Genomic DNA, 15,968 nt, shown 5'->3' on the forward strand with positions numbered 1-15,968 from the left:
AGTTAAAGTGTGCTTTCTTACAATGTTCTGCTACCATCCCTTTATAGTCACACCTTCAGTGACTTAGGGTCGCAAAGTACAATCCCTTCATTTCCTCGACCTCTACTTCTATCTCCTTAATATCTTAATGGTATAGGCCCCAATAGTAAAAGGGAAGGTGGATCAAGACTTTCTTGCCTTTATTCAATGTCTTTGAGAACCCTGTAGTCATCTGGTCACATAATTCCCACAACAATAATTTATCTGTGACGATGCTGGGGAGTGTGTGAGGAGGTTTATATGAGCTAAAGGCTCTGATGAATGTTCCCTCCTATATGGGAAACCAATCTACCACTCTGCTAATAATATCCATAGCTTTCTTAGACATACAAGGGGGCTCCTCTATGAAGAGAAATTGATACACAGGGGCGATGAATGATTTAGAGGCGGACGCAAGCACACTTTTATAGCCCACATCCCAAAAGATCTTATAATATAGATCCATGGGATATGATGCACTCATCATCTGGTTATAGCTCTAATCATCAAAATGACATCTTGCAAATACAAGGTCTAATAGGTATGATGCCATGTAGAATTCTGATGGCTGATTTGCCTCCATATTCTTTGCTGCATATATGTTGGTTTTCAATGTTGAAGCTAAGATTCTTGCCTAGTTGAAGATTGTTCCCCTAGTGGTGACAATGTACATGATATGGGCCCACGTTCTGAGAAAGGTATCAATATCATTTCTCTCATATATCCGGTTCATCACTGCAACCAAGAATTGGTAGACCTTCCTTAGCCCTTATGTCCTGTATACTTGGTTAACCTTTACCTAGAACTTAGAGGGGTCTTGACACCACTTGGTATTAAAGGTCTCTTCTTTCTCGAGAAACTTGTAATAAGAAGAAATGTCTATAGAAGAGATAGTTGTGAAGGCCTCGCCTATGTGTCTTGTTATCACCCATTGCTTTGTGTCAGTATCTCGCAAGATACAGTCAATAGTCTCTGCGTAAGGGAAAATGGGTGGATGCACGACCACTTTGTGGAGCCAAGTTCTATTGATGTTGAGGTATATTTTGAAGTCTTCCTAGTCTTAGGGGATGTCCTTCTTAGAAAATTCAGAATATAGGTTGAACCACGAGGGTTTGGTGGCTTTGTTGATATTTCATGCAGTGTCTTGGTAGATAGGAGGCGGTGGTCCTTGGTAGCTTTCTTGGGAATTGCTCTTAACGTTCTTATGAGAAGAATTGACCACTGGAGGTGCCATCTCTCTAGAGAAAGAAGAAATCAAAATGCAATCGAGGTCATCGTTTCCTGACATGATAAACAAACAATCCCATGATGAGAGAGATGGAATGAAAAATAGAAAAGAAAATCACAAGCAGAGCTTCAGAACACGAGGACAAGTCTCGACTAAAGTTCAACTTAGAGGGAGGTTGTTGGGTCGTGGAGCATAGGAGGTCAAAAAGAAATAAGAATTCCAAATAAACAACTTAGAGACTTAGGCTGACTTTGTCGCTAGGTCGTGGAGGTCACGAGGTTGCTATGTTGAGGAGTTCGTGACGTCGTTGAGTTCAAGAGGTCACTGATATGGACATGTCACAAGGTCATTGAAATAGGCCTATCATGATTTTTAAAGGTGTGACCTATTCTTGGGGGCATATTTGCAGAAAATTTGCAGCTTGGAGTAGGAATTTGGGCTTTAATAGCCCCTGAAAACCTAAGGGTTTAGGGTGGAATGGGTTTGAGAAATAGCCGAAGGGTGGATAAAAACCCTCACCAATAGGGAAGGCATAGGGTCGACATGCAGAGAAGGAAACGTGGCATAGAAAATGATTATAGGGGAGAGGAAAGGTCACCTACCTAGAGGGGTCACACACCTTGCCCAATCACTTAGTCTCTCCGTCACTTGAACACTCTAGTGAATCATACTAATGGGCCTAAAGGGCGGGTGATATAAATAGAAAAGGTCAGATGTGTGAGGCTTGAAGAGGTTGCAAAGTCATGGACCATTCTAGGTCGCGAAGTATGTGCCAAGATATCTTGCGACCTAGCGGCCTAGTGACCTTCTAAGGTCGAGGTTGTAGAGTCATAAGTCAAAGGGGGTCGTGAATCCCAAGGTTGAGATTGGGGTCGTGACATGACCTAGCGACCTCAAAGGCAAAGGTCGCATAGTCGCAGGTCAATAGGGGTAATTTAGATACCTAACTAACGTACGACTTTGCGACTTTACTTGGTCAGAGTGTAACTTTGGAAAAAGGGAGGTCACAGGGCATTATTTTGAACTTAATGAGAGCCTCTTTTGTGGGAGTTTGCAACTTAAGGAGAAGATGAACCTTAAGTCCTGCAAACTTAGATTTTTGAGGGACCCAAATGGAAGTTGACTTATTGCTAGGATGTAGAGGCGAGATTGAGATGTAGGTGAAAGATTCAAGCTTAGTTTAGGGGGTCCTAAAATTTTGAAAGAGCATAAATTTTGGGGGGTTGTTGATGCGGCTACAATAAAGCCATAATTATATTGGTGGAGTGCAAGAGATTGAAGTATGCACATGGCTACAAAATTGATTGAATCACATTGAATTTATGCACACTAGATGGAAATGCAAAGTGTTGGCTCTAGTGTTGTGTATGTGTATGTTGACTATAACAACAACGGTATTGTTTTTCAATTGATGCATTCATGCCATATGTTGGGGGTTAAAAAAATAAAGGGGATGAAGGAAAACTTAGACTTAGAAATGTGATAAGGAGTTGAGTAATGGTGTATGTATTGCACATGATGCAAATCTAACAACATTGTGTGAGGAGAAGCCAAATGCTTGGCCCATTTAGAGCTCAAATTTGTGTTGTGTGTTCTTTATAATGAAGTTTTGTGTGCCATAGAATGTTATTTAAGGACTCCAGAAGTTTCTCCTGCACTAATTTTTCCAACTTGACTGAATGATGCACTTTTGAATATGAAAGAATATATTGAAAAGATTGAAGCCAATGCACCAAAACCCTTATTGTTGTGTCACATGAGATCATTGATGGAAGTTTTAGAGATGACGTAGTAGGCGAGTAAGCTAGTCTTCATCTCTATTGAAAGGATCACCATTGCACTTTTTTTCATTGAAAAGTAGTATATTTCAACACAAGTATGGCTGGAAGTTGTTACAAAGTGCCTAGCTGCAACAATTACCTAACTTATTTAGAATTCTTTGGCTTGACATATTTCACATTTAAAAAAGAAATTTTCTACTACCGTTGAGAAGTGCTTGCAACCAAATCTATCTATAGATTGTTATGAGGCCACTTTTTATAAAACATTGTAGGATGATGCATAATTTGATATCTCTACTAGTTAGCATTGCATTACTCATGAATGTACACTACCAAAATTGAGGTTTCCAATCACTCAAAAGATTCCTTGAGTATTTTGACAAGGAGAGGCGCCACTTATCAATTGGCTTTCGATGATGAGAGTTATGTGCATAGATGATATAAATGACAAAAAATAAAATAATTTGTAAATTTAATTTTTTACCTCAATAATTGTGGTTTTACCGATTAGGCAGTTGTATAATGATAGGAAGTTTGTAACAATGCCTATTGATTAAAATGTTGTATTAAGATAAGAAAAAATGTATTAGAGAGTCATTGTTGACCTTGATTAATATAAGTATTCCAATCCCTTGGCCCATGGAGGTTTCCTTGACACATTGTCAGGGTTTTGCCAAATATATCTAGTGTCTTCTTTATGAATTCAGTTTCTTGTTTTGTGTGCATTTTCCTTCTTGTTTAGTTAAGTGTACAAACATAATATACCAACAAGTGGTATTAGAGATTTATGTTTCTCATCACCACGAGATAAAGAGCACCATCGAAGCAAATACAGAGAAATCAAGTCATCAGGCGGGAGTCGTTGCAAAGAGAGAAAGTTGTGGGTAATCTGCTTGTAGGGAAGTCTGCATTAGAGAAAAGATATGGGCCAAAGAAACCATGAGCAACTATAAAAAAATTGAATCCCAAGGAAGCCATTAGGAGCCGCCGATTGCAAAAGGATGAGGGCGCAATCATTTGAGCCCGCGTGAAGGGAAATCTATGCGCATAGAAGGTTCTGCCATAAACCCTAGCCACCATTAAAAAGAGAGGCGGGTGGAGTGTAAAGAAGTTAGTCACTAAACCCATAAATAAAAGGGGAAGGACTATAGATAGGCCGAATCTGCCTGTAATTTGGAGCCATGGAGCATAGAATTAATTTGGAGGCGCGGATCAGAGAATTATTGACCATATTTTCTTCAGAGCATATCGAATTGGGATTTACCAGGGAGCTCAAACCTAAGATATCAAGTATTTTTTTTTTTTTTTTAATAAACCCTAGCAAAGATTTTTTTTAAATGAAATTTGAATCTTTGGGGGTTTCTTAAAAATGAAGTAGGGTTTTTGGTTTAAGAACAAAAAAATCATTTAAAAAACAAAAATGAAGTTTAAAAAAAGTAGGGAAACGAGAAATTTTGTTTTGAAAACCATAATTTAAGGATTCATATCAAAACTTTGAAAGAACCTAGTCAATTAAAAAAAAAAACTATCAAGGGATCCCATGTGGAAGGAAAATGGAAAAAATGACTAATGCTAAGTTTGGGGTGGAGATATTCACTCTCAAAAATAGTTTTCGATTGTGGAAGATGAAGGTACGAGATTTGTTGGCACAACAAGGGTTGCACAAAGCATTATATGGGGCAAGAATGAGACCTGTTGGAAGGACATATTTGGAATAGGTAGACTTGAATGCTCGAGCTCTTAATACCATTAGGTTGTGCCTGACATATGGCATTCTCTTCAACATTGTTGAAGAGAGCTTAAAAACATGTTTGTGGAGTAAATTGGAGACTTTATATATGACTAAGTCTCTCACCTTGTGTTTTACTTGAAGAGGCAATTGTATAGCCCTGGATGAAGAAGGGCACTAAGATTGCATACCACCTAAATGTATTAGTACCTTGATTTTCCAGTTGATAAGCATGGAGGTCAAATTTGAAGAAGGTAAATCCATTACATTTTTGTGATCCTTGCCCGAGTCTTCGAACCATTTTGTGACTTATATCAATTTGAGCACATATGATTCTCTAGAATTTGATTTGATTGTGGGAGCTTTGTTATTTGAAGTAGTGTGGAGGATGTCTAGCATTGAAAATTCCACGCTAGAAGTTATGGTAGCAAGAGGCCATTCCAGGGAGAAAGGAGAGAAATCAAGCGAGTCTTCTAGATCAAAGTTAAGAAGAAAGAAGTGCAGATCCAAATGCTAGTTTTGCAACAAAGAAGCACATCTAAAAAGGGATTGCTGGAAAATACAAGAATTCAATGAAAAATCAAAGACGAAAGCAAATCAAGTTGAGTCAAGTATGATAGATGAGGTTTTGTTAGTTGAATCAGGTATTATAGATGAAGTTTTTCCTATTTTCATTGTTTCTCAGCATCTTGAAGATTGGTTGTTAGATTCTGGCATTTCTCATCACATGAGTCCGCATAGAAACTGTTTCACTTCATATCAAGCTGTGAATGGAAGTTCTATGTTTATGGGAAATAATGTATGTTTTAAGACTGTTGGGTTGGGAAATGTCAAAATAAAAATGTATGATGGTACAATAAGAACATTGGCATAAGTCAAACATGTACCCGACTTGAAGAAGAATTTGATTTCTTTGGGAGAACTAGATTAAGAAGATTACAAATTAATATGTCAAGGTGGATTGCTTAAAGTTTCAAAGGGCACTTTGGTTGTTATGAAGGTAGAGAAGATTAGAAACCTTTACAGACTTAAAGGAAGTACTAAGGTCAATAGGGTAGTGGTTGTGTTGGGTAATTTAATTGATATTAAATTACTTCTTTAATTTTCAACCAAGGTTCGTGTACTTATGAAGTGTATGTCCACAATATATGCTAGGAGTTCTATATTTTATTTTTAAAAGATGAAATTGACTTAAATATGAATGAATATTAGATTGAATCAAAGTATTTCCATAAACATGTTCTTTCAATTTAAATCACTTTCAAGAAAAATGAGGTCAGGATTTTAATTGCTGGACTAATTTATGTATTCAAAATCACAAATTCCAATTGCAAAAATTTAATTTAATTTTACTTGTAGGAAAGAAATCTCAATTCCAATTGCAGAAAAGAAATTCTAACTCTAATTGCAAAAAATAAATCCGAAGTTTACTTTGCAAAAAAGAAACTCTAATCCTACTTTCAGAAAATAAATTCTAATTCTACTTGCAGGGAATAAATCAAAACGAGACTTCTTCAAAAAATATAAACTTGAATTGTAACTTTAAAGGATTACTAGTGTGTGTAGTGGTGCTTCCAAATCTCTATATCTATCATTCATGAAAATTCTTAGCAAAATTAACTGAACTACAAAATGAAATTCCTGAATGAAATGAACCATGAAAATAAAATATTTTTGTATTTTTATGAACGCTCTGTTTAAACTAGGAATTGTTTAATAAAATGCATCAACAATATACAATGGACGAAAACTATTTATCGAATGAACTGCAATAAGCATAAATGAAAACTAATATACTCTTCAACTCTCCAGGGGGCCCTCCTGTTGAGTGGAAGTCCACAATCGAATTTTAAACCACTTAGCCACACATTGATTAATAAACAATGTTTTTATATTAATCACATAGGCATTTAACACAATAAATTGCAACAATTTAACAATGATAACTATTGTCTCTAGCTTCGCCTCAGGTATTTTCCGAGAGTCATGTTCCAAGAGTCCTAAACTGAGAGGTAAATTGACTAATCGAACATCTAGGAAGTAAAATCAAGATGAAAGTCATCCTCCTCATGATTTTCTACTAAAAGAGAAAATCATGAGGGATTTTATTGATGACATCGGCTACAAAGGTTTCTCAATCATTTCCACGCTAGACTGATCCTGCCACGAACCATCTTCAAAATCTTCTTATTGTTGGTGTGTCATAACTAGAATTGACTTCTAGTTTGACTTCCAGATCTCTCGAACCATATAACTTGCTAGATTACCAAGATAGGTGGATATCCATATGCTGACCATTTTCCATCTTCTGGTCCCCTTTATTCATTCTCTGGTGCACTGGAACCTGTCTGACCATGGAGATAGTAGAAAAATTATTAGTTAGCTGCAAAATGAATGAGATTCGGTAGTTATAGGAATTTTTGAATTAAATTTCACAAAGAAACAACAAATTATAAATCATTTATGATAAATACCCTTTTAGAGATTTGAGCATATCGAGGATGACCTTTAGCTTGCAACTGCAACAAAATTATTATGAAAATATGGAAAGGAAGGAAAAAGGCTTATAAAAAAGAGGACAATTTCAAACTTCAACATTCCCCCACACCAAAGGTTTTTCATGTCCTCATGCAAAAAAATTTCAAAATTTATCCAGTCCTTCATTCAATTTACTATTTTTGATGCTTGAGCTAGGACATCTAGACTAGTGCTCCTCTTTCTTTTCATGATATTGAATATTTCCCTTTGTTTCTTCATCAAAATTTTGTTTTGTAACCCTCTAACTTTGTTTCAGAGGAATCTGTTATTTTCTTTGAGTTTCTTGTTCCTTGATATACCGGTGGTACAAATGCAGAAACATATTGTCATTCTGAATCCCCAAGATCTCATTTTGTACCTTTATTGCCTTATGTTCTTGTTTGATATTTTTGTTCAATATTTCCTACTCATATATATCTTGCTTCAAAACATCTTCAATTTTGTATTCTTTCTCAGGAATATTATCTGTCAAAGGAATTTCTTCATTAAAAGTATCTTCTTGATTTTGAGAAGGAGAGGTTACCATTTGTTATGCCCTCTTCTCCAAATATTCCACATAATCATAGATTTGTTGTTGTACTGGATCAATATCTAGTGTCTTCCTTGTCAAACTCAGAGTCTAGGGTGGTGTTTTGTAATCTTGTTCTTCAAGATCAACTACTTTTAGAGCCTGCATACTTGAAAGTTTAGATATTTTCTTGCTTCTTCTCAAATTTATCCCCGATTCTTCAGTGTTTTGTACGTTTTTCCTTTTATTTGTTCCTCTCTATTTCTTATCCTCTGGTTCTCCATATTTTTCTTCAGGTGGCTTGACACTTGAGTTGGCTTTCTTTCATTTAACACTTTCTTTCCCATTTTTCTGTTTAATCTTTTCTAAAAACTGGGAAAGAAGGGTATCATCTTCAGGTATTTCCAATGGGGTTTCTAATTCCTTTGTCTCATTAGTTGAACCCTCTTTCTCACTTAAATCCTCAGGGTTACGGTTTGAGAGCAGTTTGTGTTAACTTATTTTGATTTTTACACTTGTTTCCTCTTTTAGGGCTTCTACTGATCCAAAAGGGATCCAAGAAACCCTCTAAGTCTTCAAAAATCAAAACAATCGCAAAAGAAGAAGTTTTAGAAATATCGGATTACATGATCGGGAGGCAAAAACATGAAGAAAAAGTGAAAACAGGCTTATCGGTGGTCAAAAGCAACAATGCACAGGAGCCATCAGATCTAGCCGATCGATGGTCTAGATTCGATTGGCATATCACAAATCAGCGGAGTCTATCGGAGGCGGTCACCTAAATGTTGCGATAGCAATCAGCGGGGTCAACAAGGACTGTCGTTCAAGCGCGCAGATCAACGGCCCAGGTTGACCCGCCATATCGCATCAGCAGATTGCAACGGAAGCACTTACAATGGTCCGGGGGCTCATGCGACATGCGATTGTGACAAGTCGCATCGTAAAATTGCATCGGAGCAGCACCACAGAGCAGGGGCCGATACCTACGTGACTTGCGATATCTATAGCCAGACTCGACGGGGCTATAGGCGATATTTGATATCTTTTGAGATCCGTCAAACGACAGTTTTGTGTGTATTGTCGCATATTTCGTTTAATAAACAAAATACGAAGGGAAGCACCGATGCGATGAAGACCAGACCCAAAAGGGTTTGTGAATAAAAATATATAATATTTCAAATCTGCATAAAGCCATTTTTGCGATATTTTAAGTGTTTTAATGTATTTTCCAAATACAAAGGGGAAACCATGAGACATGGGCAGTTGCGATATGCGATAGCGATTGAGGGCGGACCCGATAGGAATATAGTGCAGATTTACGAATATTTGAAGTCCGATGAACAATGTTTCGACAAATTTTTCCCGTGTTGAATGTATTTCTCTGTGTAAATAGAGAATGGATATTTCAGGGATTTCAAAGGCCAGATGGACTCTTTCGTTGCAGAATAGGTGGCCACCTCCCCTAAAGACATTATGATATAATTGCTAATGCTTAGAAGGGGGATTCGAGCAGACAGAGGCCAGGGAGCCAGAGAGCAGAGGAAACAAACAAACAACGCAGATTGGCTTTAAAGCCATAGACTGCCAGAAACAGAGACAAGCAGTGTTGAGACAGAGAGCAAACAGAGACAGAGAGTTAGTGAGGAGAGTCTGTGTACTCATAAAGACTTGGGGGATCTAAGTGGAGACTTGTTGTTTTGTATCTATTGTGTGAGACTCAAATTGAGCTCACTTTTGTCAAAAATCTATTTTGAAGACATAATAGAAAGGTCACCACTGAAGGCTGGACTAGGAGATGTAGCCCAGGAGTGTTGGGTTAACTCCTTATTAAACTTGCTGTTTTTATACGTGTTTGTCTATTATGTTCTTTAAATGCTTCATTACCTATGTATTTCGCAATCTTATCGATCCATTGCACAAAGTACATAGGCAAATCCATGCACACGAGTCTGTAATACCTTAATAATTGTCTAAGATCTCATTTTCAGATCAAGTGGTATCAGGCCAGGTTTGCTAAGGTTAGACAAGCTTGTGCTCGATTATTGAATGCTGACTAGGAAAAAGCTCAAATTAGGAGAAGGATAAATGGTTGAGGCTAACCCAGAAATTGGAAGAGTCTATCCCAGGAGGAAAATGACAGAAGAAATTCCCTTGGAATCAAACTCTTAGTTCATGGATAGTTTCATCATGAGAGCCATGGTAGAAGAAATGTACTGAGAATTTAAGAAAGGCCAAGGGGAAAGCCCTTCAACATCTCAAACAGGCAAAGGAGTAGAGGAACCTCTTCTAGTTGCCCATTTAGAAGGCAAAGGGAAAGGGGAAGAGCCTCCTCCATCAACACCTCCTTCTAGCCCTAAAAATAAAAATAAGGAGACTTCTATGATTAAATTAGATGTAAAATTCGATTTGCCAATATATGATGGAGAATTAAATGTAGAAAAGCTAGATAACTAGATTGGACAGATTGATGTATATTGCAAGGTGCAAAACATCGATTTAGAAAGGAGAAAGATTCAGCTGGCCAGCCTTTGCCTTGGAGGAACTGCCCTAGTGTGGTGGGAAGGCAGGACACAAGCCGATTTGAAGAAGCATGGTAAAATTCTTTCTACCTGGAGTGAATTTGTTTATGCCATTAAAAAAACAATTCTATCCACTAGGTTATATGCAGCAAGCGATGATGAGTTGGCAAAATCTTCGCCAATTAAAGGGGCAAAGTGTACAAAGCTATACCCATGAATTTAGAAAAAGAGATTTAATTCTAGACATTTCTCTAGACTCACCTGAAACTTTGTTGAAGTATATAGGTGGTCTGCATAGCTATTTGAGGCACACCATTCTCATGTTTAACCCCACTAGCATAGATGAGGTATCCATTCAAGCTACACATCTAGAGGCTAGAGTCCAGAATGTGAACCCAGAGATTGGGGGATCATCAAAACCCACTGCAAGTAAGAACAAGGAAAAGAAGAAGCAGAAATGGAAAGAGAGGAAGGCAAACACTGTACAGAAAGGCAAACGTTAATGCACTCACTGCAAGAAGGATGGACACGATGATGCACATTGCTGGTCTTTGCATCCAGAGCTGAAACCCAAGAAGTTTGATGGCAAGAAGAAGAAGACTGCTGTTGCTATTTATAAAGATTTGGGGTCAGACTCAGGTGATGAAACAACAGCCACAACCACAGGTATAAAAGGTAAAAATTCTGAAGCATCTACTAGTAATTCTACACAAACTATTGATAATGAAGAAAATGAGAGGAAAAGACATGAGCTTTTTCATATTAGAGTTATTTCGAAGCATCAAAAGATTGATACTTTATTTGATAGTGGTTCACAAGTAAACTTTATTTCTAAAGCAATTGTAAAGAAGCTGGGATTACTAACCACACCTCACAAGCAACCATATCCATTAGGTTGGGTATGTGATAAAGCAAAGCTACAAGTGACTAGACAATGTAAACTTAGGTTTTCTATTGGGTCAAAATTTGTAGATGAGGTTGAGTTAGATATAGTTCCCTTGGATATCTATGGAATTGTTTTAGGAAGTCCTTACTTGTATGATAGAAAAGCAATTTTCTATAGAGCTGAAAATAAGTATCAACTCACCAAAGATGGAATAGAATATATTGTAAGAGCTCATAAACTCAAAAATAATTACACTCTCATAAACTTAGGGCAGATGAAAAGAATTGTAAATTCATGAAAGAAATCTTTACTAATGTTTGTAAAGGAAAAGAAACCTGATAAAACCAATGTATTTGAGGGCTGTGATGCTAAACAAAAGGCTGATTTAGAAAAAGTTGTTTTAGAATATGATATCCTATTTCAAGAACCTAAAGGTCTGCCACCTAAAAGGGAAATTGTACATGATATTCATTTGTAGCAAGATGCTCCACTGCCTAACATCGGAATGTACAGGTTATCCACTTTAGAGAATGCAGAGATCAAGAAGCAGGGACATGAGCTGCTCGACAAAGGGTTCATAAGACCAAGCACATCACCATGCGTATCTTCGATCGTGTTGGTGAGAAAGAAAGATGGTTCATGGAGGATGTGCATTGATTACAGAGCGCTGAATAAAATAATGATCAAGAATCGTTATCCACTTCCTCGCATTGATGATCTATTGGATCAGCTGAAAGAAGTAGTTTACTTTTCCAAGTTGGACTTGTGTAGTGGCTATCATCAGGTCAGAGTAGCAGAACAAGATGCATGGAAGACTGCTTTCAAAACAAAGAAAGGGCTGTATGAATGGCTAGTTATGCCTTTTGGCTTAACTAATGCTCCTGCCACTTTCATGAGAGTTATGAATGATGTACTCGGGCCTTTTATTGATGATTTTGTAATTGTATGTTTAGATGACATTCTTGTTTTCAGTAAAACATGGGAAGAACATTTGAAGCATGTAAAGCAGACTCTAGATGTTTTGAAAAGATTAAATCTCTATGTTAAGTTATCAAAATGTGAATTTGAAAAAACATCTTTAAATTATTTGGGTCATATTGTAGGGGGTGGTTAATTGAAGATTGATCCATCTAAGGTTGAAGTCATTGTGAACTAGCCTAAACCCAAATCTACTACAGAAGTTAGGAGCTTCCTAGGAGCAACACAATATTGGAGAAAGTTTATTGCTAACTTTTGCTTGATTGCAGCTCCCTTACATGCTTTGACAAGATCGAACAAGGTGTTTCAATGGGGAGGCAAACAGTAGAAAGCCTTCGACACCTTGAAAGAAAAAATTAATATAGCACCAGTACTAGCATTGCCAGATCTTCAAAGACCATTTGAGTTTGAAACAGATGCCAGTGACTATGCCATGGGAGCAGTGTTGATGCAACATGGTAAACCCATATGCTATCATTCTGAGACATTTAATTCTGCAGTAGTTAATTATCCCACATATGATAAAAAATTGTATGCATTAGTACAGAGTGTGAAAAAGTGGAAACATTACTTCATGGGCAAAGAAACAGTTATACATACTGATCATAAACCACTTCAGTACTTTCACTCACAAACTAAATTGCAGCAATCAAGACACTATAGGTGGATGGGTTTTCTACAACAGTTTCATCTTGTCATCAGATATAAGAAAGGCATACACAATAAAGTTGCTGATATGTTATCAAGACCGATCATAAATGCATCTACTATACTTAAGCATAATTCAGTATTGCATGAAAGCTACGTTGAACAATATGCTCAAGATATAGATTTTAAAGATGTATATGCAACTTTAAGTCATGGAAAACAAGTAGAAGAATTGGATTATCATGTTAAGGACCAACTCTTGTATCATTTTGGAAAGTTATGCATTCCTCAAACCGAAAGAGTTAACATAATCCAAGAAGCACATACTTCTTTAATATCAGGTCATTTTGGTGTAAGTAAAACAGTTGCACAACTGCAAAGATTCTGTTATTGGCCAAGAATGCATGAAACAGTTTCTAGATATATTAAAGGGTGTACCATGTGTGCTAAAAGCAAGCCCAGCAATAGAAAATTAGGCTTGTACACTCCACTACCAGTTCCTTCTCATCCTTGGGAAAGTGTTTCCATGGACTTTGTTGGGGGATTGCCAAAATCTAGAAAAGGTCATGACTATTTATATGTTATTGTGGATAGGTTCAACAAAATGTGTATTTTAATACCTTGTAACAAGCAGATTACAGCTGAACAAATAGTGAAGTTGTTCTTTCAACTTGTCTGGGTTTAGTTTGGTTTACCCACTTCCATTGTATCTTATCGCGATTCCCGATTTGTTGGGAAGTTTTGGTCAAGTCTGTGGGAATTTAATGGACACTAGATTGAAGAAGAGCACATCCTTTCATCCACAAATAGATGGCCAAACAGAGGTGGTCAATAGGACAATGATCCAGTTGCTCAGGGGCTATTGCAGCAAACATCCCAAGCTTTGGGATGAACATTTGTGTTATGTGCAACATGCTTACAATCGTGCTAAACATTCTTCTACAAAAATATCTCCTTTTGAGACTTGTTTTGGTTTTACACCAACGTCTCCCTTGGATTTTGTCTTTAGTAAAGACATAGCAGTTGATGGACACAGTGATGTGGACAAAGAAACCAAGTTCATTGAATATATCCAAGAAATTCACCAGGCAGTGCAGGAACAACTGGAACAGATCTAGGTCAAGTACAAAGCAAGGCATGATAAGCATCGAATTGAACATAGCTTCCAAGTTGGTGATCAAGTCTGGCTGTACACCAGCAAAGACAAAATGAAAGGTGAGGGAAAGAAGCTGAAGCCAATAAGGTATGGGCTTTTCATGATACTTGAGAAAATTGGTGAGAATGCTTTTCACCTTGATTTGCCAGCTTACATGCACATCTATTCAGTGGTTAATGTAGAGAATTTGAGATTGTTTGAACCTTCATTAATTGAATATCCCGAAGAGAAAAGTTAGTTGCCTTCTATTGATGATCTGTTGCCTGAATATCTCAATGAGTTGCATGAAGATACAGTTTTGGACAGGAAGGTGAGAACTACGTGCAGAGGGGATATTGAGTACCTTATAATTGGAATCAAAGTTTCAAAACCAAGCAGTGCACGATGGATGGAAATTGGACAAGTGAGGAAGTTGTATCCTCACTTGATCGATGCTTGAAAACCAAATTTTGGTGGTCCAAAATCTTTTTCAGTGGGAAGGAATGGTCAAAAAGGGATCCAAGAAACCCTCTAAGTCTTCAAAAATCAAAACAATCACAAAAGAAGAAGTTTTAGAAATATCAGATTACACGATCGGGGGGAAAAACATGAAGAAAATAGTGAAAGCAGGCTTATTAGTGGTCAAAAGGAACAATGCACAGGAGCCTTCGGATCTGCCTGATCAACGGTCCAGATTTAATCGGCGTATCGCAAATCAGCGGAGACTATCGAAGGCGGTCACCTAAATGTTGCGATAGCGATCAACAGGGTCAACGAAGACCGTCGATCAAGCACATAGATCGACGACCCATGTTGACCCGCCATATCACATTTGCAGATTGCAACGGAGGCACTTACAATGGTTCAGGGGCTCATGTGACATGCGATTGCGACAAGTCGCATCGCAAAATCACATTGGAGCAACACCACGGAGTAGGGGCCAATACCTATGTGACTTGCGATATCTATAGTAGAATCCGACGGGACTATAGGCGATATTTGATATCTTTTGAGATCCGTCAAACGACAGTTTTGTGTGTATTGTCACGTATTTCATTTAATAAATGAAATAGGAAGGGAAGCGCCAATGCGATGAAGACCAGACCTGAAAGGGTTTGTGAATAAAAATATATAATATTTCAAATCCGCATAAAGCCATTTTTGCTATTTTAAGTGTTTTAATATATTTTCCAAATACAAAGGGGAAACCATGAGACATGGGCAGTTGCGATATGCGATAGTGATTGAGGCTAGACCCGATAGGAATATAGTGCAGATTTACGAATATTTGAAGTCCGATGAACAATGTTTCAGCGGATTTTTCCCGTGTTGAATGTATTTCTTTGTGTAAACAGAGAATGGCTATTTCGGGGATTTCAAAGGCCAGATGGACTCTTTCGTTACAGAATAGGTGGCCACCTCCCCTGAAGACGTTATGCTATAATTGCTAATGCTCAGAAGGGGGATTCGAGCGAACAGAGGCCGGGGAGCCAGAGAGTCTGAGAAGAGGAAACGAACAGACAACACAGATTGGCTTTAAAGCCACAGGCTGCCAGAAATAGAGACAAGCAGTGCTGAGATAGAGAGAAAATAGAGACAAAGAGTCAGTGAGGAGAGTCTGTGTACTCAGAAAAACTTGGGGGATCCAAGTGAAGCCTTGTTCTTTTGTATTTGTTGTGTGAGACTCAAATTGAGCTCACTTTTGTAAAAAATCTATTTTGAAGACATAATAAAGAGGTCACCACTGAAGGCTAGACCAGGAGATGTAGCCCAGGAGTGTTGGGTGAACTCCTTATTAAACTTGCTGTGTTTATATGTCTTTGTCTATTATGTTCTTTAACTGCTTCATTGTCTATGTATTTCACAATCTTATCGATCCATTGCACAAAGTAACATAGGAAAATCCATGCACATGAGTCTGTAACACCTTAATAATTGTCTAAGATCTCATTTTCAGATCATCTACAAAGTGGTTACGGACTAGAAAACTCTGCCAATTA

The sequence above is a fragment of the Pinus tabuliformis genome, chromosome 5_1, assembly GCF_031772625.1.
Source record: "Pinus tabuliformis cultivar Carrire ecotype Pingquan chromosome 5_1, CPIR1, whole genome shotgun sequence".
In the NCBI taxonomy this organism is placed as follows: Eukaryota; Viridiplantae; Streptophyta; class Pinopsida; order Pinales; family Pinaceae; genus Pinus; species Pinus tabuliformis.